At 35.5% G+C, this 25,178-nt stretch overlaps 1 protein-coding gene across 26 annotated transcripts in view; it reads right to left on the bottom strand.

The window, feature by feature from the left end:
- Nucleotides 1–9,912: 9,912 nt before the first annotated feature.
- Nucleotides 9,913–25,178, bottom strand: part of LOC131149186 (pentatricopeptide repeat-containing protein At1g03560, mitochondrial) — a 47,479-nt gene continuing 32,213 nt past the window's right edge. For all 26 annotated transcript variants that reach the window (XM_058099393.1, XM_058099383.1, XM_058099379.1 and 23 more), the window contains one exon: nt 9,913–10,193. The gene's annotated coding sequence lies outside the window, so the exon portion shown is untranslated. The remainder of the gene's footprint in view (nt 10,194–25,178) is intronic.

The raw sequence follows: 25,178 nt of genomic DNA, 5'->3' as shown, positions 1-25,178 counted from the left end.
TCAAGATTGATTTCACAAGATAAGTGAAGAGTATAAGCTATTCATTTTAAATCCTTTAACCCAACCATACTGATGATTTATCAACTATATTATTATTAGTATGGTCATCCCTATAGGCTACAGATGCATCTTAGAAAATATATTAAGGCATGAACTGTGAATTACGGTGTAATCCCAAGAGGAGGGTGAATTGGGTATTTTTTTTAAAAATAAGTCCTCTAGGTTCTAATTTTGAAAACAATCAATTACAAAGTTCCAAGCTACTAATTACTACCTCAATCAATTTTTTAAATTAATCAACCCAATGAGTAATTTTAAGTGTCTTTATCAAGCATACAATGTTGCCCAATTATTCAAACATACACCAATTGATCAACACATACGCAATATGATTACACGATATTTAAATAGAGATAAGGGTAAGAGAGATGCAAACTCGATTTTACGAGATTCGGCCTACCCCAGCCTACGTCCTCACCTTGAGTAACCCACTCAAGGATTCCACTAAATAATCCGCTCCTTTAACTGAGACGGAGCTTCCCTTACAACCTATTACTTACAAGAGGCGTAGCTTCCTCCTCAATCCCGATTCACAACCCAAATCATGTATACAAAATGGAATTACAATTTCTGCAAAAACTCAAATGCTTCTACACAAAACTCGTGAGTACAAGATAAATCCTAACACATAATCATATGATAAATGCTTGAAGCTCAATGTGTATGTACCAATATGATCTTTATATTAAGAATGATATGCTTCACAAATCTACCCTTTAATCAATATCTCCCAAAAATAATTTTTATAAATAAATGCTTTGGAGAACTTAGGGTTTGATGTTCAAATACTTTATGCAAGAATATAAAACAAGATCCTTTTAAAATAAACGAGAATAATGCACGGATCTACGTTCTCGCTATCAAATATTTTGCAAGATTAAATCTTTGAATAAAAATATGACTTTAAATATTCCAAAGACTTATACTCTATATTTAAAAGATATTCCTCAAGAATATGTATTTAGACGCTCTAAGAATTTTCAATCAAATAGTTTTCGCAATAACCAAATATCAAATCTTTAAATGAAAGTATAAACTTGAATATTACAAATATTCAACCTTTTAGAAAAAATCCTTTCTCAAATAAAACTCATCAAGTAATAACACACAGATTTTACTTGTCTATAAAAATAGTAGATATATGAGTAAAAGAGATAGAAAAATCTTTGAAATATATATATATATATATATATATATATATATATATATATATTGATGCTACAAACAATCACTAGTTTATCAAACCTTAATCACCAAGGATCACTTGCAAGATGTGTAGATTTAAATCCCTTTGAAAAGCTTAGTTGATTTGCCCAAAGAGTATGAATGCAGTAGAGTATTGGCAAAATCTTTTGAGTGGAGGCTCACTTAGGACAAGATCACAGGATTAGTCTCTCTAACGTGTGTCTCCTTGTGTCTCTAGGGTTTAGGGTGTGTTTAAATAATGTTCTCGCTCTCAGATTGAATCATGGCTATCGGATCATTTAAAAATAAGGGTTTTACATCTGTGTCCACGCTAAAACACGTTCAGCGTCCCGACCTTCGTCGATGAGTGAGTAAGTTCGTCGACGAGTGTATAACACTCATTCATCGACAAGGCTATGAGTTCGTCGATGAGAGCCCTGTCTGAAATTTTAGTGCTCTCAATATTTTATCGTCGATGAGACAATGTGTTCTTCACCGAGTGGCCTTCATATTTTCGTCGACGAGACCAAGGGATTCGTTGACAAGGCCTCTAATAATTTGCATCAAAAATTCATTTCAACTTAGAACTATTTCAAATAAATTTTTCATGAGATGCATAAGCCCTATGGTCAGTCTAAGATGTAATTAAGCTTCAAAATATATCATATAACATGTAAATACATCAAATCTAGATAACAATTCCCATTAAAGTCTTCAACTAGAAGCTTGTTCCTTCATCTTTCTTCGCTTTTAGTTCCATAGGTTGTGCCAAGTGTATATGCTTTACTCCTCGTGGCGTCCATGACTTATTCACCTTTCATGAATGCTAAATAATATTCTTGCTCACAATCTCAATGTATAGATCAAATACCAAGTGATTTTTCATTATCGAAACAGGATTGGACTCATAGAGTCAACATGAACTAATACTCATAACTTAGAACAATCCATATCTATTCATAGACCTTTAAACACTATATATGATGTTCAGGGTTTTCTGAAGAGCCTCAATATTCAAGAATGTGAATTGATGCATATGAATCTTTTACGTTCCTTTTCTAGGGATGGAGCTCAGCTCCCCTAAGTGCGTACTTAAGCATGCACTTTCATAAATGGATGATGACTAAATGTTCAGTTGACTTTCACACATCCTTTCAAGAACATTTTAGCATGCATTTTATCTTTATCATCTTGGCACATGGTTTTAATTTGGGAAAATCCTAACGAAATTTCGGCAGCATACCGACTGCAAATTGAACATTTTTCAAATTTTCATGTACCAACACCTGATAGATTCAAGCAACAATTTTCAATTTTAAGCATGCAAGAACCTATATCCACTACCAGCATGCAATTCACATCAATTGCATCTACCATGCAGGAGGCATTCTAAACTAAGCATGCAATTAGGTAGCAATCAACAAATGATACAAAAGATAAACTATCCATTAGAAGATATACTCATTTAACACATAATGAATAGTAGGAATTCAGTGCTTTTCAAATGAAGGCATATGGGCAGAAAAGATAAAAATCATGAGAGCATTTAATGTGTGTGTGTGTGTGTGTATATATATATATATATATATATATATATATATATATATATTCATGAAGAGAAATACTCCCCCTGAGTTATGCACTTATTCAATTTATGCCCTTTCTTAATTATCTACTTTCTTTAGCCAAGGTTATTAATATTTTCAATGAATTTAGACTTGGCATGAATACTTTAGGCTTAGAGGACCAAAAGGTCACAATGAACATTTCTTTCAAAGTCATAAGCCTACAATGCCTTTTCTCTTATGAATTTCAATATGTAAGAGGCCCCAAGTTGGAATGGCTTTTGATTTAAACTGCATATGCATAGGTTTACTTGAATTTTATACATTCATCTAGATTGAGACCTAGGCGATCATATTAGCCATTCAACTCATCTCTAAGTATATAAAGCTCTAATGGGTTTGACTTAAAGTTTGAGAGCTTTGCATGAGAAGTGGATTAAATACTCTTAAGGATTAAAAGTTTATGTTAAGTTCAAAGGGTATTCAATATTAGTGGACATGATTCAAGATATTTGCATGGAATAGAATGACTAAAAATTTATCAGGCTTTTAAGGCTCCAAGATGAGTTTAAGATCAAACTATGCTTAATATATGTGAGTCATTTCCTAAAGCTCAGTCTTATGCAATGGACACCAATTGCTTAACTTAGGATGTTTATTTTTAAGCATGAGTTAAGCATTTAAAATTATTTACCTGACAAAGATGCCATGTCCATTTTGAAGTGGATTTTCATTCAAGTATGCTATAACCAATGTTTTCATTTTTTATCCAATCATTATGATATATATATATATATATATATATATATATATATATATATAGATGTGTGTGTGTGTGTGTGTGTGTGTGTGTGTGTGTGTGTCTCTGTCTGTCTGTCTGTCTGTCTGTTTGTTTGTCTATTAAGTTTAAATTGGATATTTTATTTGAGATTGCAAAATGGCTAGATTTTCTAATGTTCTTAGCATATGGTAAAAGTGTATAATGAATGCATATACTAAGATTTAACATTTTAAGCATAGACCACTTTGTAGGCCAATAGACATCAGTCCCCCAAAACCTAGAACCTAAGAAAAGCATTTATGTAACTCCATTTAGAATTCGTTCCTCCTTAAGTTCTAATGAGTTTCCTTCTTTACAACCCATACCATTTTTCTATCTTTGAGTTTTTATGGGTTAGGACCAGGTGGTACTTTGATGCTCCAGACCTTTTTGCATTTTACACCTTTTTTTTAAACGGGCAATCAAATTTTATGTGCCCCTTCTTTTCACACAATGCACAAAAGGTGCAGGTATAAGGGTTGGAGGAGGTACTAGCATAGTATTTTGATGCTCTTACAAAGTACCCCATGTATAGGTTCTTTCTTTTCTTACTTTCAATCCCATTATAACCTATACCTTCCTTATCTAAGGTCATCTTTTGTGAACCTAACAACTTATTAAAGTTGTCCTTGCCTCTAATGAACATATAGATGATCTTCGCTTGGTCTTCTATTTTCTTTTCTAGATCTTGCATTTTTAAATCTTTCAAGTCTTTGCAAACACTTTGTAATTTTATGAATTCATTGGACATTGTATTTGCTTTACACTCAAGTTCTGAAAAGAAAAGATCCTTTTTATTATCACTTGAGATTTAAGATCTTACAACATTCAAATATTTTTCTAATTTTTCATTCTTGTTTACTAACTGTTTGATTTTTAAATCATCAAGAACTTTTGATTCACATTCTTTCAAAGATGCCTCATATTTATTTTTCAAAGCAGTATATCTTTTGTTAGCTTTAACAAGTGACTTATGAATTCTAATATATTCAATTTGCAATTCTTTATAAGTAGGCATGCTCTCACTATCAGAACTATCACATAATTTAGTATTAGATGCATCATTCAAATCATCGCATGAATCATTACCAGGATTATCTAATAACATAGGAGGAGACGGGTTTACCTCATCATCGATTAGAGCTATGAAGCACGATTTACCTCCTTCAAGATCCGTAGAGTTTGAATCACAAGGAGTGATCGCCTTTTCCTACGTAGTTGCTCCATATCTCCTTTTAAGTTCCTCCCATATCTCCTTAGCACTGTTACATGCCATAACCTCACAAAGAACATTAGAATCTAAAGCATGCAGCAAGGTGTTCAAGGCATCAAAATTTATTTACACTAAGTTCCTATCATTATCATTCAACTCAAATTTAGATTTAGGAACATCAACAGCATCAATGATTTTTATTGGAATACTATCTCCTTGTGCAATAACCTCCAAGAACCTCCAATTTAAAGTTTTAACAAATACGGTCATCCTAAATTTTCATACCGCGAAATTTTCACCGCTAAATACTGGAGGGTTCTTGACTAACCTTCCCTCACATGAAGGGGATGCACCAACACAAGCCATTATGATCTTGTTTCTAGTTAATAGTTAAGTCTAAGTAATGTGGCTCTGATACCAATTGTTAGCATTGGTGCAATCCCAAAAATGGGGGTGAATTGGAGATTTAAAATCCCTAGGTCAACCAGTCTAGTAGTAGTATTACACAACCTAGGGTCTGTCTATGCAATCATAAATAAAACATACACGTGCGGTAATATAAAGTGCGAAAAAAATAAATAGCACACGAGATATGTTATCAAGGTTAATCCAAATTGTCTACGTCCCCACCTTGGCTCACCAGCACAAGGATTCCACTATGACTCACTTAATAGGTGGAGCGGCACTGGTTACAACCAAGTCAATTAACAGGGTTGACCTCAACTTACAACCGCATCTTACTAAGATGGTGCACCTAACTTTCCTAACCAGATTTAAATCAATCCAGGACTATTCAACAGGGTTAGTCTTCCTCTTCAGGCCCACGCCTCGAATACAAAAAATGTATATAAAATTTTGCATACACAAAAACGCCTCTTACACAAGCAGATTTGTACCATTATCAATCAATCAACCACACATCAACAGTATAGGAATAATAAGCTTGGTGATGTGATTTTGTGCAAACAACAGCAATGTATAATCTCAAATATGCTCAAGAGTGTATAAACAAGCTAATCTTTGAAACAAGATATAATAAATCTTAATAATAAATTAGGGTTTCAAAGATGATAATTACAATATTCAAACCAACTCAAAAATATTTTTCTCAATGAAATAAGCACAAGAGTTGTTTGAAAAATATAACTTGGAAAACCTTTGCACACAAATATTATTACTTAAAGGAATCTTTCAATATCAATGCTGAAATCCTCAAGCTAATAAGTTTTTCCTAACACAAGATTTATCAAGTTAAATCTGTAGGAAACACTCTTGCTTAACTCTCAAAAATCAAACAATCAACAACCACAAAGATGAGAGTTTTAAGCAATGTAAAATAAAGCACTAGCACATTTAAGAACTCTCACAATGCTTGAATGATCAAGGAAATGAGTGTATGAGAGTATTTGGAAGTACTATAGGCAAAATAGGTTAGTTAAATTTGAGAGGATTTTTCACTAATGATCTTGCTAATCTTTCACTAATCTTCACAAATGAGGCCTTATTTATAGAAGTAGGGAAAATTGTAATCGTTAAGGACATGGGGGGAATTATTAATATTGTTTTAAAACCATTAAGAAATATTAACCTCGTTTAACCGTGCTTAGCCACGGTAAAAATAAAACAACCTGAGAGTTTTTAGGTGGCTGAACCACTGTTCGGTCACCCAAATAGAGACAATGAAAAAAGTCAATTTTTGAAGTTCGATCGCCTAAGAATGTTCGGTTTGCTAAACCAAGGCGATTTCCGCACTTTCTGATATTCGGGTGCCCGGTCTAAAGTTCGGTTAATCGAACTTATGTGTTCGGTCGCCCGAGGATGATTTGAATGCTAAGGTTCGGGCTACTAAGTTGTTGGAAAAGGTCAGATCAGCGGTTCGGTCGACCGTAGACAATATGTATATTTTAGTTCGGTTTGCCGAACTCAGGTCAACATGTTGACCGGTCCATGGTTCAGGTGCTCAAGGTGTTTTGAACATCATGGGTTCGGTCGCCCGACCTCTCACGGATTTTGCCTATTAAGTAAAATGTATTTCAATTGATTCCCATGATAATGTAAGTGATTATGAGGACTATTTTGTGCATTTGTGTAGACCTCAGGGTCTTCTAAGGTCTATGAGCTTACAATAACCTACATGCATGATATGCAAAGATTATTATAAACATTTTCCTATATTTACTATTACAAACTCAAATAGCGCAGTAAAAAATATTATAACATAAAATAATCTTTAGGATCTTCAGGCTTTACTTCATGTGTCATCAATTAATCTGCTAATATAAGGCTATACACAAACTAGATATTCATCAAATATATGAGTATTTGTCATTATCAAAATTGGATATGACTTATGAGGTCAATAGTGATATTGGAGGATAAGGAATGTATATATAGGAAAAAAAAAATTTATCAAACTGAGTTTTGATAAGTTGGTTTGGTCATTTTAAAAAAATAAATTAAATTAAATTCCCCCTCCCCTTTTTGTTTTTTCCCTGCAGCACTCTGACACCCCCCCCCCCTCTCTCTCTCTCCTCTCTCCCATCTCTCCCTTATGGCTTATCCCACACCCCCGATTTTTTATTTTTTATTTTTTTGGGATTTAATTGCTTCTAACACGACGTCTAATGAGCGATGTCATGACCGACGACAACAACGACTGATGACTAACAACGATCTGACTGAAAATTTTTTTTTTTTTTTTTTTTTTGAAAATCAAACCGATTTTTGGAAAGTCAATTAGGTATATTTTCGTAATTTTTTTTCATTTTCTCTATTTTTATATTTCTTATTTTTTTATTAATATTTTGGTAAAAAAAACTCGCATATATAAAACAAGTTTTAAAATTTTAATTTTATGTTGATAAAGGATAAAAAATTTTATCATGAAAACACAATGATTGGGCTTTTTTAAAAAGAGAAAAGAAAGAAAGAGAAATCGCGATCAGCACTGCTTTAATTTTGTATGGAGCCGTTGAAAGTAAGAGCTGCAATTCAATTTGGTTGCATCAACGAAGAGACAACGACAAGACATGATAAAGATCTGCTCTAAACAAACAAGAGCTTTTATTGAAGGGGACCATTTGATGGATGATTTGAAATTAAAGAGATCATTAGTACAAAGTCAGTGATTAGATGCGTATTAATTTATTAGCTAAACAAAGTAATTAATTTATTTAGTTAATAATAAATTAAGGTGTGGATCGTGCAAAATTTGGCATTTAGTTGACAATAATTGGGGCTGCATGAAGACTCATGCATTGGCAGCAAAATGAATAATAAAATTACGAATAATGCATAATAAAAATTTACTATAATAAAATTTAATTTTATTATAATTATTTTATTTAATTGTTACTTTATAATAAAAATTTTATTAGGTATGACAATTGAAAAATAGTAAGAGTATTTTGTAATTGACTTTATCATTATTTTTAAAAATTTATGTGTATTTTTATTTTTATTATATTTAACTTTATATGATCATTTAATTTTGATTTTAATTTAAAGGTATACAAAATGAATAACTTAATCCAAAAAAATTTATTTTTGGATATTAAAATTTTTGGCAACAAGTTGCCAAACAACTAAAAATCATAAAATCTACTTATTTAATTATTTGACAAATAGTTAAAAACCAACAACAGAAATTGAAAATTGGTAATAGAAACAAAAGTATTTTAATAATTTTTTTTTAAATGTAGAGAAACAAAAACAGAAAATAAGAAATAACAACGATACCAAACAGAGCCTTAGATAACAAGTGGAAAAAATAAAAGATCTCCAAACGAATAGCATCACTACTGAATATGACTATATATATACGTACGTATGTGTGTGTGTGTGTGTCTTTATACTATATTTTGTTTGGCTCTAAGTCTAAGCATATATACGGTTTACAGGATCTTTCTTGGTAATATTTTTATTTGATTTATATTGTAAAATTTTTATATAAATATTTTTAAAAAATGATTATTATATCATTGACATGTGTATAATTAATATATGAAGAATAATTATATTTTTAACACAAAAACTTATTAAGAATATATATTTTAATTAAATTCATGTTTTTAAAATTCTCAACAATTATTTTAACACAATAATAATGTTACTTTCATTTTTATTTATAGTTATTATTTTAAATACAATAGTAGAGTGTGATATCACTATATTATAGGGACATTATTGTCCATCCCATCAAAATAATGAGGATGATTTGGTCCAAAACTAAATTTTCCATGGAAATAGAACTCTCATTAAAACTTACCCATGGGATAGTGAGAATGGAATATCCATATCTTGTCGTCATCCCTTCATTCCTAAAAATGTCTACAGTTTCGTTATGCCAAATTCTCATATCTAATAAACACGTGAGTAAGATATCATGAGCATCATATTTTCAAGAATCTTAAAATGTGGGTTAAAATCTTCGAGAACATTTCAATGATAAGATTTTAATGCAAAGAGAGCTAAACTGAGATTGATGATAAGATTTTAATGCAAAGAGAGCTAAACTGAGATTTGGATGAGGACCTTCAAATTGATTTTGAAAAATATAAAATAAAAGAAAAAAGGAAAAAAAAAAGTTACAATTATCCCTTTTAAATAAGCATAAAAAAAATTTTAAAAAATAAAAGAAACAAAACTTGTTAAGGATATCAGCCAACACCAATAGGACTATATTTGATTCATAGAATGGTTATAATAAAAGAATTTAATACTTTACATATGCGCGCACACACGCGCGCAAAAAATGATATTATCATAAAACAAATAACTATGTAAAAAATTTGTATAAACGCATAATTATAAATACAAAAAAAATAACTATTCTCAAATTTCATTATGAGAATTTATTCCTTTCTTCTTCCACGTTGGACGGAACAACATAAACTTGTTTAAAACTTCTTTTTCAAATCATTAATTCCTACGCGACTTTCACTAAACTCATTATATTTCATTCAATTCTTATGAAGAAGCATTGAACCAAGGGTAACAAAAATCATGTTAAAAAACCATCCAACAAGTTCATTCCAAAGTTGGCAATACAGAAAACCTTTTAGGTTGCATTTGGAAACACGAATTTGTATTTGGCAATAATCATTACTTAACATAACTTTGACTAAATAAAAACCATAACTAGTCATCCTCCTTATTACTAAGTCTCTTTCGACAAATTAAAATTCTCCAACTTCACCATTAATTAGCATTACAATTGATTAAAAAGTTTCATACTAAGGAGCCACAACCACTATAAATTTCTTCTGGATCTCTTTTCTCTTCGTGTTAATATAACTCCTTCAGTGAGCAGGTAAATTACCATCAACTTCAAATAGTCAGCCATCCTTACCTAAAAAAAATTATCAAGTTAAAAATTAGTAGTATCTATGCAAAACATGGCAGTGTGAATATCAAAATATTATCAAATTTATGCAGTGTATGTACAGTATTCATCACAAAAGAATCTTACAAAAAAGTCCCTCATATTTCTCTTTACTTCTACTTCCTATCCAACAAATCAGAGTACATCATCTAACATGCTCAAGGCAATGGGGAAGATAAGGGGAAAAATGTATTACAGATCTACAATCAATTTAGCAAGCTCAATCAGAACAACGTCAACAAGATTGCATCGCCTGATCTACTGGAGAATCACTTGTGACAGTGAAAAATGAAAATGCCCATATAGTTCTCTCCATATGGAAGATGCAGGATTGGTTCATTTTTCCCAAATAATTTGCAAGTGTACATGAAATGCATGAAATTGATGGCAAGAATCCTTCTAAAAGTAACAGTATATTCATACACTGTACAAGATTAATTTGATCCAAACTCCTTGTGATAATTAAAGATGATCTCAAAAGAAGGAACATTGATCATGAAAACAGCAACATAGCCACATCAAACCATGAATACTACAAAGGAGCATTTGCAAAGGGAGAAAACAAATGCAAAATGAATAAATGTCAATAGAGAAAAAGAATTTACCGTCGAATATATATATATATATATATATATATTTCTTAAGGTTGCCATGACGGAAGATTCAAAAGTAGATTCAATTTCATATGTGGGTCTGCTATGGCGTGATTAGGTTGGGCTGTCATGAACGACAGAGCTGTTGTAGATTTTAAATATGTTGCTGCAGCTTAGACTGTCCAATAAGAGTCACCGATCATGCAATTGGAAATCCAAATTGAAAAAGGGGAATAAGGTGGGGTCGTCCTCGAATGGGTAAAAGGAGGAGGTATTAGCTTATTAGCTCACAGCATGTGTTTCAACCGTTCAAGGGCATGGCAGTGAGAATTTTTAAGCCTCAAAGATAAATGCCTCCTTGAATCTGATAATGCTAGGATGACTCAAAGACATATAATTGATTATTTCCCTCAGAATATTCTCATCAATCTGGGGCCAGAGACATAATTTATATTAATAACATTATCACAAATATAAAAAAAAAACTAAAGAAAATATTTCTGAGTAATGACACCTAAAAACATGGAACCCAGTATGAACAAAAACTCGCCATGAAACCCAAATTATAGTTTATACACTTAAAAGATGAGGAATTTATATCCCATCAAAATGGCAAGCAATAACTGCAGCAATTCTCCAATTTCCTCCAGCACTCTTAGGCCCATCATTTTGTAGCATGTAGCCTTCACATAAGCTTAAAATGCACTAGTGCAAAAATTGGTTTAATTATTGATGTAATTCTTGGATTACAGTGTACAACTGAAATGAACCAGACTCAAACCTTGATCATGATTACGATATACTACAATGTGCATGTGTGTGTATGTGCCCCTCAAAACGAGGCAACAAAAAACAAGCATCCATTTCAATCCTGGTTGGAATATTACTAGTGAATCCATCCCATTCCTAATGTACAATCCTCTTGAAAATATACTTTGTAGCATTCTGTTATCACTGACATGCAGAGCAGCTACCAGTAAAGTGAGAACATTTCTTTTTGTGCAAAATTTCACAAAAGAAGTATCATATATACAATCAGTTACAAAGCATCAGTGGAAAAAAAATAACAATAAAGATTGCATCAACCAAGCAAAATACACCTCCAATTATTTAATTGATAATAAATAAACTACATGCAAAAAAAGTCACCCTATAACAACTTGCAGATAATACCACACCGATCTAAGATAAAGAGTTCATAAACGAGCATTCTTGGATACACAGGAGAGACATCAATGAATAAAAGCAATGGAATGTGGTAGAGATGGTAAAGGAGATCTAGGCAATCCATAGAAGTTCGATTGCCAGGTGGCAGGTGGATAAAGCAGAAATAATGCAAGGATGAGGGTACAAATGTACAAATATCCTTACTTCAAGGATGCTGCAAGGGAACCTGCTTGAGAGTCCAATATCAGTCGTGATATGAGGTTTATAGAGAAAACCTATGGATTCGAGAGAGAGAGAGAGAGAGAATCTCTAGCGAAAGCAATGGTCAAAAGTTCCTAAGAGGTCATATTTACAGTGTCAAGGGTGAGGTCATCCTCCAATGAGAGGAGCTCATATAAGAATCCAACCAATAAAGGAGAATTTAAATAACCCAATGGTGTGGAAACATATGGCTAGAAAGAAAAATAAGGGGAGAGCGCAGCCTTGGGAGGACAAGTGACAAACACTTGAGCAACCAGCTAAGAAAAAGTTAATAGGGTTGGGTGAACCCTCAACGGACCCCAAGCTGACCAACCCAATATCTCCCAAATCTTAGAACCCTGGATTGATCATGGACTTGCCATGTAGCCAATGATCAATCACAATATCGGCACAGGCCCCAACAAAATACTTTAAATTAAAAGTTGGTAAACAATCAATTATTTTGATTGCAGGCCAATCTAATATTTACCATGCAATTGATCAAAACAAAAGAACGAGTGTATAAATTGTGCCCCTTACATGAGAAATACTTAGAATAGTACCAAAAGCAGTTCTCTCACACCAAGAGATTGTTTGAATAGAATTCTATAAAGTTAATTTGAAAAAGGTGGCTTTATTTTAATTTATTTAAAAGAAAGTTAGGCCTGCAAAAGTAGAGCTTAAGAGATAAGGTCAAGCTACGACACTTGGTCATACTTCGTACAATCCTGAATTTATATAAATAAAAATGAGTTCAACTATGACTTTCCTTATTCAAAAAGTAAAATAAAGTTCCCTCGTTCCAAGTCCATGAGTTAGAGAAAGGTCTCAAATTGGCATCCACCGTTCGCTATTTAAATTAATCATCTTGAGTAAATTCTTCACTTGGATTCAAAACTATATCATGTGCAAGAGAGAATTTGATTTTTGAATAAGAAAATCTGGAAAATCTCATGAGTAGTCCTTTGGGGAGGAATTTGAATAAAATTCTTAATGATTCCATGCTAAGGATTTAACGGGCTTTCCACTACATGGACATTAATAATATGAACTTGGATGTGAAGGAGCCATTCCTATTCTTTTAAAATTTTACTTCCCACAGACTCATTTGAATTCAAGTTAACATGCTTGCCTGCTTGGTGGATATGAATAAAACAGGTAAGTTTGAGCCCAATCATGTGATTCTAACCAGAACCATGTGCCATGAAGGAATGCATGTCAACTCTTATGTATGGAAGAGCAGGAAAAAAAATGTCTTGCTCATGTAAAAAGGAATTGAAGATACTGGAAGATGGAGAGAGAAAGGGGGGAAAGAGAAAGGCTGAGAGAGAGAGTGGTGAAGATGCATCGTGGAAGGTGCGCTGATCCTCCTTGAGGAGGAGGGAAATATTAAATGGGAATTCGCAATGAAATCTATATACCAAGAAGGAGTCTTGGAGACCCAACTATTAACGATATCTCTTTCAAAAAACTGAATTTCTCCATGCTCAATAGCTCGAGAGACCATTTGAGGAAGAGGAAATTGTTCTAGCTCTCAAGAGCTACAACAAAGACAAGGCCCTAGGGCAGGACGGTTTTAATCAGAATTCTTTCAAAGGAATTGGGACCTCCTAAAACAAGACATTATTAGAATCTTTAAAGATTTCCACATTTGAAGCAAATTTGTGATGAGAATTAATTCAACCTTTGTTTCTCTGAACCCTAAAAAAGTGGGGCTCTAAGCATCAAAGCTTCTCATCCAATTAGCCTGGTTGGCAGCCTGTATAAACTCCTCTCCAAAGTTCTAGCAATCAAGCTCAAATTGCCAATATCAGAAGTGGTGGGGAAGCACTAGCATGCCTTTGTGACTAGCGCACCGATCATGGATGTTGCCCTTATTGCAAATGAGGCTATGGACACCTATTTAAAGGAAAGAAAAAGAGAAATGGATAGTAAATTAAATACAGAAAAGGCCTTTAACAATGTGAACTGGTATTGTTTTCTTTATGTCCTCAATAGGATAGGTTTAGGGAAATTTGGTGTGGTTGAATCTATCACTATGTTTCTACCCTTTCATTCTCTGTGTTGATGAATGGCTACCTACGGATTTTTTCCAGATCTTCACACAGTTTGAGGCAAGGGATCGTCTCTTTACAATCTTATTTATCTTGGTTATGGAGGTTTTGAGCCATATGATATCCAAAGCAAATACAAGCAGCCAAAAGAGTAGCAATAATTTTGTTGTTTCCCATCTCCTTTCTGTTGACGACACTATTATCTTCTGCGAGGACGATCCTGAGCAAATTCTTAACCTCAAATGCATCCTTCTTGGGTTTGAAGAAGTTATGGGTCCGAAGGTGAACTTGGGAAATACTGTTATCATTTGCATGGGGCCTTGTGATTGTGGCCCCCTCCTCACAAGCATCCTAGGCTGCAACCTCAGAAGCTTTCCTTTTTCTTACCTTGGCCTCTCTTTGGGAGCCAAATTCAAAGACTTGGGTGTTTGGGATCCTATAATAGGAAACTGGCTGGTTCGAAAAGGTATTACCTTTCCAAGGGTGGCAAAATCACTTTTATCGAAAGCACCTTAGACAATCCCTCAAAGTCCCAATTTATTTTATGTCTCTATTTCCTATCCCTAATGCAATGACCAACCAAAAATTCATTTAGGGAACCATAAGAGACAAATTCAAATATCATCTTGTGAGGTGGGGGTTTGTCAAACAACCCATGCATAAGGGAGGGCTTAGCCTTAGATCCCTTACTTTTAACAACGCACTATTGGGGAAGTGGCTTTGGAGATTCATGTCTCAGAATTTTTTTTTTCTGGAAGCAAGTTATTGCTACTAAATATGGCCTCTGCCACAATGGTTGGGCCTCCAAGGAGGCAACTGATAGCTATGGCATAAATTTTTGGAAATTCATTATAAGAATGTGTGAGAATTATTTTTATGACATTCATTTCAGTGTGGGAAATGAGGCAGATGTGTTTTTTTGGCATGACATCTGGTGTGGTACTCCCAGCTTAGCGCCTTATTGCCATCTATTTGCAGACTTGCCTGCAATAAAAATGCCCTCATGTGCCAACACTAAGAATGCTCAATCGATGGGACCGTTTGGAACGTTCCTCTGAACAAGAATGATTTTAATTGGGAGATTGATACTCTTATTTTTATTTTTATTTTTATTTTTTTGGCAACCTTTACAATGTTCAGAGCTAGGTCTCCTCCAATAAACCCAAGAGGCTCCTGAGCAAGGAAGGATCTTTCATAGTCAAATCTAATTATAATCACATTAGTTGCCTAACAGAGTGCGTCAGTTCTTTTGCGTGGAAACCCATTTGAAAAACAGCAGCCTCTTCCAAGGTTGCTTTTTTCACTTGGGAGGTTGCTCTGGGGAATATCCTCACCCTTGACAACCTACAAAGAAATGGATTCTCAATAATAGCTGTGCCTTGAGGAAGGGAATCTGTGGATCACATCCTCCTTCACTGCCCCTGGACCAGGAATTTCTAGAGCTTGTCCATTTCTACGGTCAATCAAAATTGGGCCATTGCAGCTTCGGTTAAGGGTGAGATTTGGGCTTGCAAAGGGATCCACTCCAACAAGTTCAAAAAGAGAGATCTTTCCCTTATTTCCCTTTCTATTTTTCAGGCGGCTTGGAAAGAAAGGAACATTGGACTTTTGATGAGATGACCTCTTCTCCGCAAGCTATCAAGGACAATTGGATTTCTATGATGTCTAGTTGGCATAAAGGGACTCTTAAGAGCGACTTCCCTATAATTCTCGATTTCCTTGATGTACTTCAATGTTTTACTTAGTGTTCTATGTCCTTGTTGGGCATCTTCCTGATGCTCAGTGTTAGGCCTTGACAGTGTAACCTCGGTTAAATGGGGAGGAGAGATGTCTTCACTTGTCCGCTCTAGGGATTTTTATACTGGATGTCGAATTATTCGGGCGATGGCCTGTGTGGTTGTCTTGTTGATTGAATACAACAACTAGTTCCACATATCATTGAGTATGAAGGTCGCTTGTCTTCATGAAATCATTATTGTTGGATCTGATATTTCATGGCTATAAATGGCTTCCAAAAACCTCTCAAGTGTTCATGACAACCGGATGGAACGTGTAGTTATTGGCTGACTCTGTCAAGGGAGAGCCTTGACGAGTGCCGCGCAGCCCATTAATTGAGTTTAAATTGGGGGTCCATGACAGTTGGTATCAAAGCACAGTGTGCGTGTGCCCGGTGGGCGTGAACACTAAGTTGTAAAATGAGAATATAAAATTTTGTAAAACAAAACAATGAGGAGACATGTAAGGCAAGGGATGACTCAAGAGAAAGGCATGCCAATAGAGTTTTAGGCTGCCAAAGAGAAAACTGATTTTGAAAATAGAATTGTGGAACTTGACCTCACTCTATGTATAAGAATCCCTGGTATGGAGTACTTGAAAGCCTCAAGAAAAGGTTGAAATACATTGAGGGCATGATGCCATCGCCCAACTCATGAAAGAGAAAGAAAAACAGAGCTTGCGGTATTTGAAAGGAGGATTGAGCAGTCGGAAACTCATAGGGCGAGATGCCATACATAATCCCAAGGGGTAGTGCCAATAAAGCTTGAGGCCTCCTACGGGAAGCAGACCAATAGAGCTTGAGGTGTGCCAGAAAGTATTGAGTTGTCGCCTTGAGTAGGCTGAAACACATCAAGGTCATGATGTCGTCCATCATCCCAAGGGGTAGTGCCAATAGAGCTTGAGGCCTCCCTACAGGAAGCAGACCAATAAAGCTTGAGGTCTGCCAGAGAATATTGAGTTATTGGAAGCCTTGAGTAGGCTAAAACATATCGAGGGCGTGATGTCATTCATTGTCCCAAAGGGTAGAGCCAATAGAGCTTGAGGCCTCCCTACGGGAAACATGCCAATAGAGCTTGAGGTTTGTCAAAGAATATTGAGCTATCGAAAGGCTTGAATAGGCCGAAACACATCGTGGGCGTGATGCCATCCATAATCCTATGGGGTAGAGCCAATAAAGCTTGAGGCCTCCCTATGGGAGTTATGGAGATCATTGCTTATGTTTGTGTGTGCATAGATTGGAAAAGAATCCATGACAATTTGATGGGGAAGTGAATAGAGGACTTCCAGTAGGACTACAGATAAATGGTAATGGTTCTCGCCAAGCACCCAGGAAAGTAGGCAAGGTGTCATGCCAAGTGCTAAGGGGGTTGACCGAATGAACGCTGCACGCTCTGGTAAGTCAACATAGCAGAAAAAGGGTAATGGTTCACACCAAGCGCCCAGGAAAGTAGGTAGGGTGTCACACCATGCGCTAAAGGGTTGGCAAGGTGAACAATGCATGCTTCGGTTCGTATGGCAGGGAAAGGATAATAATTCACGCCAAGTACCTAGGAAAGCAGGCAGGATGACACACCAAACGCGAAAAGGGTAGGCAGCGTGAACGTTGCACGCTCTGACCAAGTTAATATAGAGACTTGGAAGCCTATGATGACTTGAACGATGGTATGATGTGAGATTCGGTAGATTTCAATACCCAAAAGACAATCAACTAGAGTAGATGAGTCGTTTACCTTTTCGATTCTTGACCAGTCAATTGTCGTAGTTAACTCACATAGTCGATGAGTCGTATATCCTTTTTTTAGATCCTTAACTGTTAGTGGTCGTAATTATCTCACACAATTGATGAGTCATATCCTTGTCAGTCCTTTACCAATCAGTTGTTGTTGTTACTTCGCACAGTGGATGAGTCGTATCCCTTTTCAGTTCTTTACAAATCAGTGGTTGTATTTCTCTCATACCGTGGATGAGTCATATAAAGCAGAGACTAAATATGTAGAGTATAACTTGATAGACATGTAATCAATGACGAAGGTTATCAACAACAAGAGTGGGAAGTCTTCTTACAAATACATCGACGAGGTCGTCGATAGAATGAGTGGGGGAGTATGTTAGGGCTTGACGGTGTGACCTCGGTTAAATGGGGTGGAGAGATGTCTTCACTTGTCCTCGTCAGGGATTTTTATATTGGATGTTGAATTATTCGGATGATGGCTTGTGTGGTTGTCTTGTTGATTGAATACAACATCTAATTCCACGTATCATTGAGTATGAAGGTCGCTTGTCATCATGAATTCATTATTTTCGAAACTGATATTTCTTGGCTATGTATGGCTTCCGAAAACCTCTGAGTGTTCATGACAACCGAATGGAACATGCAGTTATTGGCTAACTTTGTTGAGGGAGAGCATTGACGAGTGCCGCGCGACCCGTTAATTGAGTTTAAATTGGGGGTCATGACTCAACTTTTTTCTAACAAATTTTCTTTGTTGATTGAAAAATACGAGCTTTCATTTGGACTCTTAACTAAAATATTAATATGAATGATGTGGTTCAAATTAGGAGGCCTTATAAAGCCCTAAGTCCAAATGTTTGCATGTTGTGTCTCAAGGCAAATGAGGCTACCAGCCATATTTTCCTTCATAGTATGTGGATAACTTGTTTTTTTCGTGTTTTGGTGAGTGTGCTGTTCCAGAAACTATTCATAATTTGTTTGATTGTGAAATTTTGGGATTTTGGGGGAATGAAATAGGTGGGATCTTCTGGAAATATGCAATGTATACAATTCTATAGATGCTCCGGCTCAGGTCATTTCAGGGCAAGCGGATCGTTTATGATGAAGAGGATGAGCTTCAAGAGATAGATTCAGAGTTCTTGCAGAGTGGAACCATGCAGTACATGACACGAGATAGATCTTCCAAAGAACAAGGCTTTTTTCAAATAAGCCAATTTATTTGGGAACTAGAATGAACAGTGCAGTAGCAATAAATGCGAGAATATTTACTTCCATAATCTCATCGTTCCCGAGCCATCAGTGAGATACCACTCTAGAAGAGCTAGAATTCTAACCTTGTGTCAAGACCTATGAGCCAAGGGACAGTATCATGTAGACAGTTTCTATGGGGCGTAGACCCCTCTTAAAAGGTAACGTAGGCGTACAAAGGTTAATCTTCAAAAATCAAAAGACTTCTCCAAACTTGCTTTGGGGGAAAGTTAATTTTTATGCTTCTTTTTCAGCATATTCTTGGTGCTCCCAAATTTCTTCTTGTGGTTCACTTTGAACAGAAATTCTATAGCTAAAGAAGGTTGATGGGATAGCTAAGGCTTTTGCTACAATCAATTAAGAAAGCTTTGATGGAATTTCCAATCAACACACTAATACAGTTAACATATTCAAGTATTTTATGCTACATTATCACATTTTATTTTTATTTTCCAATGAAATATTTTTTCAGACCACATTTTCTGTTTGTTTTTTTCTCTTCTCTTTTTTTTTTTTTTTTGAAAATGTTTAGCTTACATGAAGTTATTATTAGAGTCTTGATTTTAATTATTTATGATGCATTATTTGTTGATACCTTAAATTCTACTTTTAATTTGTATTAAGCAGAGACTGTTTCAGAAAGATTTTATTAAATTATTAAGTGTGCATTAAAAAAATGATTTCCGCATAAAGGAGTGTCTTGCATTCCAAGGGGAATTCACAAGGAGTCTTGGAATCCAAAGGGAATCCCCAAAAAGGAATAGGCTTGAGTTTGAAGGGAAATCACAAAGTAGGGTTTTGGATTCCAAAGTGAATCCACACAAAAAAAAATGGTTTGAATTCCAAGGGAAATGCACGAGAAGAAAGTGCATCAGGTCTCAACAGGAGCCCACAAGAAGGAATATTCAAAGGGAATCCTGACAAGAAAAGGGCCTTGAATTTAAATGGAATTCACAAAGAGGAGAAGGCACTGGATTCCAGAGTACACAAAGAGGAAGGGACTTGGATTCCAAGTGAGGCCATAAGGAGGTAAAAATTTTGTGGAGTTCATGGGTAGTCCAAGGTGCTAGCAAGTCTTAAGTGTTTCACATAGAAGTCAATCCACATGGTTAAGGAATTTAGTAATTTATATTTTTAATTATTTTAAAAAATGCTATTGTTACTAAGATGTCTAAGAAGGTGTTGGGTGCTCCCTCCCCCGGTGATTGGAAATGATTGCTTTGATTTTCTTTAGACTCCCATATTTAGAATTCCTTGAGATTCTATGTAAGTCACAATCTCCTTTCTTTGACTTTGGTCATAGAAATTCTTTGATCATTCCTTGCGATGATTATCAAACTTGCCTGCAGAAATAAAAGTTTACGTAAAGCGATAGAAAACTCACCACTTAGTGGGAGCCCTGACATAGAAGAGTTGGGTGAATGAGGAATCCTAATAGCAACCACTATATTGCTTTCAGTGATCAACACAATCAAGACTTACACCCATCACAAGTGAAAAGGAATGCACAAATGAAATTATTGCTCAAGATTCATTTTGAGGTGAGGTGAAATGTATAAAGGTCTAAAGCTCTATGACCACATCCACACATCTCAAATTTGTTTATTCAGAGATTAAAGCTGACTCTAGAGTTTCTTCTCTTTTCTCTCCTTCAGAAGAAGGTACCAACTCTAGAGTTTCCATACCAGAAAGATTAGAATTGAGATTCGGAGTTGAGAGGAGATAGCTTCCTCTTTATCCAACTTGTTTTAGATGCTCTAGCAAGACAAAAATCATAAATGGAAACTTCATGTAGATATATTATAAGGAACAGGGCTGTGGATAAGTTGACTGATACACCTAAATTCTCACCTTGATATTCGTCAAACCCAAGACATGTAGATGTGAGGTGCAACATTATCTATAGCCCTTCAACATGGGGGTGATCATATATTTACTTTGAAGGATGTCTTTATGTTGCTAAGGTTGCACTATTTCATAGTATTTTAAGAAATTACTTCATCTCAATGAAAACAAGATACCACTTTATCCTTAAAAGGATGCATAAAGGAATTCAAGAAGAAATATCATAGTGCCTTTGAGAACCGGAGTTTTTGCATTTGATAAGTTTCTTTTCCAAGTGGCATGTAAAATATAATGATGTACATTTAGATGATCCGGGGTTCAGGAACATGATTTGGAGGCATTCTTCCCTTGTTAGCTTTCTCAAAATACTCTTCCAGGCTTTCAGATAAGGGACAAAGTGCAAGAGTACTTCCCCTTAATATTCAGATTGCACAAGATCACCAATTCACACTGGTCCATTACACTTGAGATCCTTGTCTTAACAAATGGATTTGTATCTTGAGTCATAGTAACATCACTGGGGAGATATCTTTAGGTCACTCATATAGATTACTACTTTCAGCACACGTTCTTTTGGGACAGATTCATTTAGTATGCCCCATAAATAGGAGGTATACATAAACATAAATCTTAGAATCATAAGAAGGCAGTTCCATGAAGAAGATTGCACTAGTTTATGGATCGGGACAAAGAGTTCACCTTTTGTCCCTATACTAGAGATATTTCTAGCTTTCAACAGAGTAAGCATTCTTATTCACTTCAATCTAACCGCACAATATGTCATATGCTAAGGAGCCTTAAGAGATGAAAAGACATATTTCCATGTTGGTCCTTCCCTAGATCATTACCAGCTCTACTGCACATATTTACACATAGGAATCGCTAGTTTGAGCATAGCCTATGAGATTTTTGTGGCCGAGGACTTTAAGTCATAATCTCAATTATAATTGAAGAACTAGGAGGAGTCTATCAATGAGGGAGATCTTTTTTTATCAACAACGAGAAAATATATTAGCAAGCATCAAGGGGATGCCAACCTATGGTACAAAACATCAACCACTTTGAAGAGCAATCCATTGATCTTTGCAAGTTTGAAGCAAAGTAGCTGAATCTTTGAAGGCTCGCCTTATTTCTTCCTTTCCAAGCACACCAAAAGATGTGAGAGGGATGAGGTTCAAGGCCTTTCACTTCTCCTTTGTGGCTGTGATGCCTTTCCAAGCCCAAATCACCACTTCAACTAAATTTGTCATAACCCACTACTGCCCAGCCAAGGAAAGAGCTAAACTCCACAAGTTCCATGTCCAGTGGTAGTGGAGAAGAGTGTAGTTAACTGATTCTGCATCAACCATACAGAGGAAACATTGACTCGTGACTATAAGCCCTCATTTCTATATATTGTTGAGGGTTAAAATGTTTCCATGCACAGACTCCCTAGCAAAAATGACAACCTTTGAAGGGGCTGCTATCCTCCAAATATGAATTCAAAGGGAGTTCGAGCTTCTTATATACAGATTTAACAATGAAAACACCATTTTTGTCCAAAGCCCATTTTGGTTCATTAGGGATGTTTTGGTGACGGAATTTGTATAAAGCTTTAAATAAGGGGTTTCTATGTAGAGTGGTTGATATTTTGGGGAGATTTTCTTAACTTATTTAATGAGCATACTCACTCTTGAGCCCAAAAAAAAAAATAGTCTTGAGGGCTTGATGTCTATAGAGATGATTTATCTTTGAGGCCTCCTGCAACAAGAATTAAGAAAAACAAGGATGAGGAACAGCAGGGAAAAAGGAGTGCAAGATGCCTTTCCCTATGCAGAGAGGAAGGTGACTTTTGCCACCACACCAACTGCCAAGTAAGAAAAAAGTTGCATTACTCAGTACTTGTTATCTCTACTTACTTCTTCCAATTGCTCATGAAACATCCCAGAGGATAATGTAGACAAAAAGCACCTTGGTATATATAACCTAGAGGTAGAGAACGTTAGGGCCAATGTTTATGCTATAGGGGGTTGAGAAAGAGATACTTGCTTTCGGATCCTCTTGAGGTTATATCTCACCTTTGCCAAAGCATGGAATTAGAAAACAAATATTAGGGCAAGATTCTCTATCCAGTTCTAATGAAGATGAGAGAAATACACCAACATTGAAGATGACTCAGCTTATGAGGACAATGATGGACTTCTGGAAGAGCATGCTGGAATAAACATGGATAACAGTAGCAAGAAGCCAGTAGTGCTTTTAATCAAGTTGGTGATGAGCTTTCCAACGCACCTTTTGATGCATCCACTTTAAACTAGGACCTGCAAGCCTCCACACTTAACCCTTCCTGTGTCAGATACTCCTCCTCTGCACTTCCTTTTGACTTGTTGGCTTTCTCAATATATTATTCCAGTTTGTCTAGATGGGAGAGTGGGTGAAGAGGCCTCCCTTTAAATATTCAGATTACACAAGGTCGCCAATTCACACCGTCCAGTATAATTGGCATCCTTGTCCTATCAAATGAATTTGTATCATCAAGTATCAGTAGCATCAATCGGGAGATATCTTCACGTCACCTATATGGATTGCTACTTTCCCTAGATGTTATTTGGGAGAGGTTAGAAGGTTGCTCTAGTTTATATATTAAGAGAAAGAGTTCACCTTTTGTCCATAAACTAGAGATATTTCTTGTTTTGAGTAGTGTACGCATTTTTATTCACTACAATCTAAATGTATGCTTACCCTTGTCATATGCTTAGGATCCTTAAAAGATAAAGAGACAGATTTACAAGTTTTGTCCTTCCCTGGATCACTATTTGGTTGTAACAAACTCCTCTACGGCACGTAAGGAATAGTTTGGTTTTGATTAGGGCGTACTCTAGGAGATTTCCCTAGCTGAGGACTGCAAGTTTTGTTCCCAATTCTAATTGAAGAACTAGGATGAGGTCCATCCTTAGGTGAAGGAGATCTTATGTCAGCCTTAAATACTTGTTCTCAAGTAGAAGAGAAGACTCTGAGTGCATAGAGATGATTGATTATATTAGAGGCCTCCTGCATCAAGTGTCAAGAAAAACAAGGATGGTGGAGGACTAGGGGAAAGGAGTGCAAGATGGTGGAGGACTAGTGGAAAGGAGTGCAAGATACCTTTCACCATGCATGGAGGAAGATGAGTTTTTCCACCAGCCTAACTGCCATGTAAGAAAAAGTTGCATTAGTCAAATAAAACTAATGCCATTTTAAATTTTATGCACAATGGCCATTTATATGCGCTTATCAGTATTTTATTCTTGCATTGCTTGCAGAACATCCAAGAGGATGATCCTTGTGAGCTAGGAGAAGCTCAAGATTACCTAGAGGATATTGGGTGCAACATTGATGCTACAAGGATCGAGAAAGAGGAACTTTCTTCGGAATCCACTTAAGGTTCTAGATCTCACCCTTCGCCAAATCATGGAATAGGAAAGAAAATATTTGAGATCATCCTGCAATGCAGGACATAGTAAAAGAATTTCATTGAAGAAGATGACTCATCTTCTAATAAAGATGATGGGTTTATGGATGGGGAGGGAAAAGAGGAGCATGCTAGACTACACGTGGATAGCATGATGAGGCCATTAGTATTTTTTCATTAGGTACACAATGAGCTTTACAGCATTCATTTTAATGCATCCACTATAAGCCATGACCTGCATGACTGCACACTTCACCCTTCCTATGTCAGATTCCCTTCTTCCCTATTATGAGGATTTTCTCACAATATATAAGGATTGGTGTCGCATGATGATCGCAATAGCTTTTGTCACACATGGAAAAGGCTCTTTTTCATGGATTCAAGGTTCATAGATGCATCTACCTGACCTTGAGAATGGTTTACCAATCCCAATGTTAATTTTAGATGGGTTCAGTACTTTAGGAGAGAGGCTTTCATTTCAATTGCATTGGGTTCCCACAGAGAGGTACATCATTTGAAATCACTAATCAATAAATGTCAAACAGCAAAAGGCACTAAATTTGGAAAATGCTAATAATAATTGGTAAACTACATATGTTGTGAAAGTAATATGTACTACTTCACAATGGTTAAGAAAACACACACACAACAACAAAACACAAAAATAAAGTTACCATGAGCACATATAAAATAAGTAAATTTAGAGAACATTAATAATAAGTAGTGAATTTAAAAGAAGACAATATTATTAAAACTGAGAATCAAAGTACATGATCTAGAGGACAAGGAGTCCTCCCCAGCAAACTAAGAAAGTAGAAAAACCATAATACAACAAAGAAAGAATAGGGAAGACAAAAAAAAAAATAT

The sequence above is a fragment of the Malania oleifera genome, chromosome 2 (assembly GCF_029873635.1).
Source record: "Malania oleifera isolate guangnan ecotype guangnan chromosome 2, ASM2987363v1, whole genome shotgun sequence".
Taxonomy (NCBI): Eukaryota; Viridiplantae; Streptophyta; class Magnoliopsida; order Santalales; family Ximeniaceae; genus Malania; species Malania oleifera.
The sequence above is the reverse complement of the archived record's forward strand: the minus strand, read 5'-3'. Positions and strand labels throughout refer to the sequence as shown.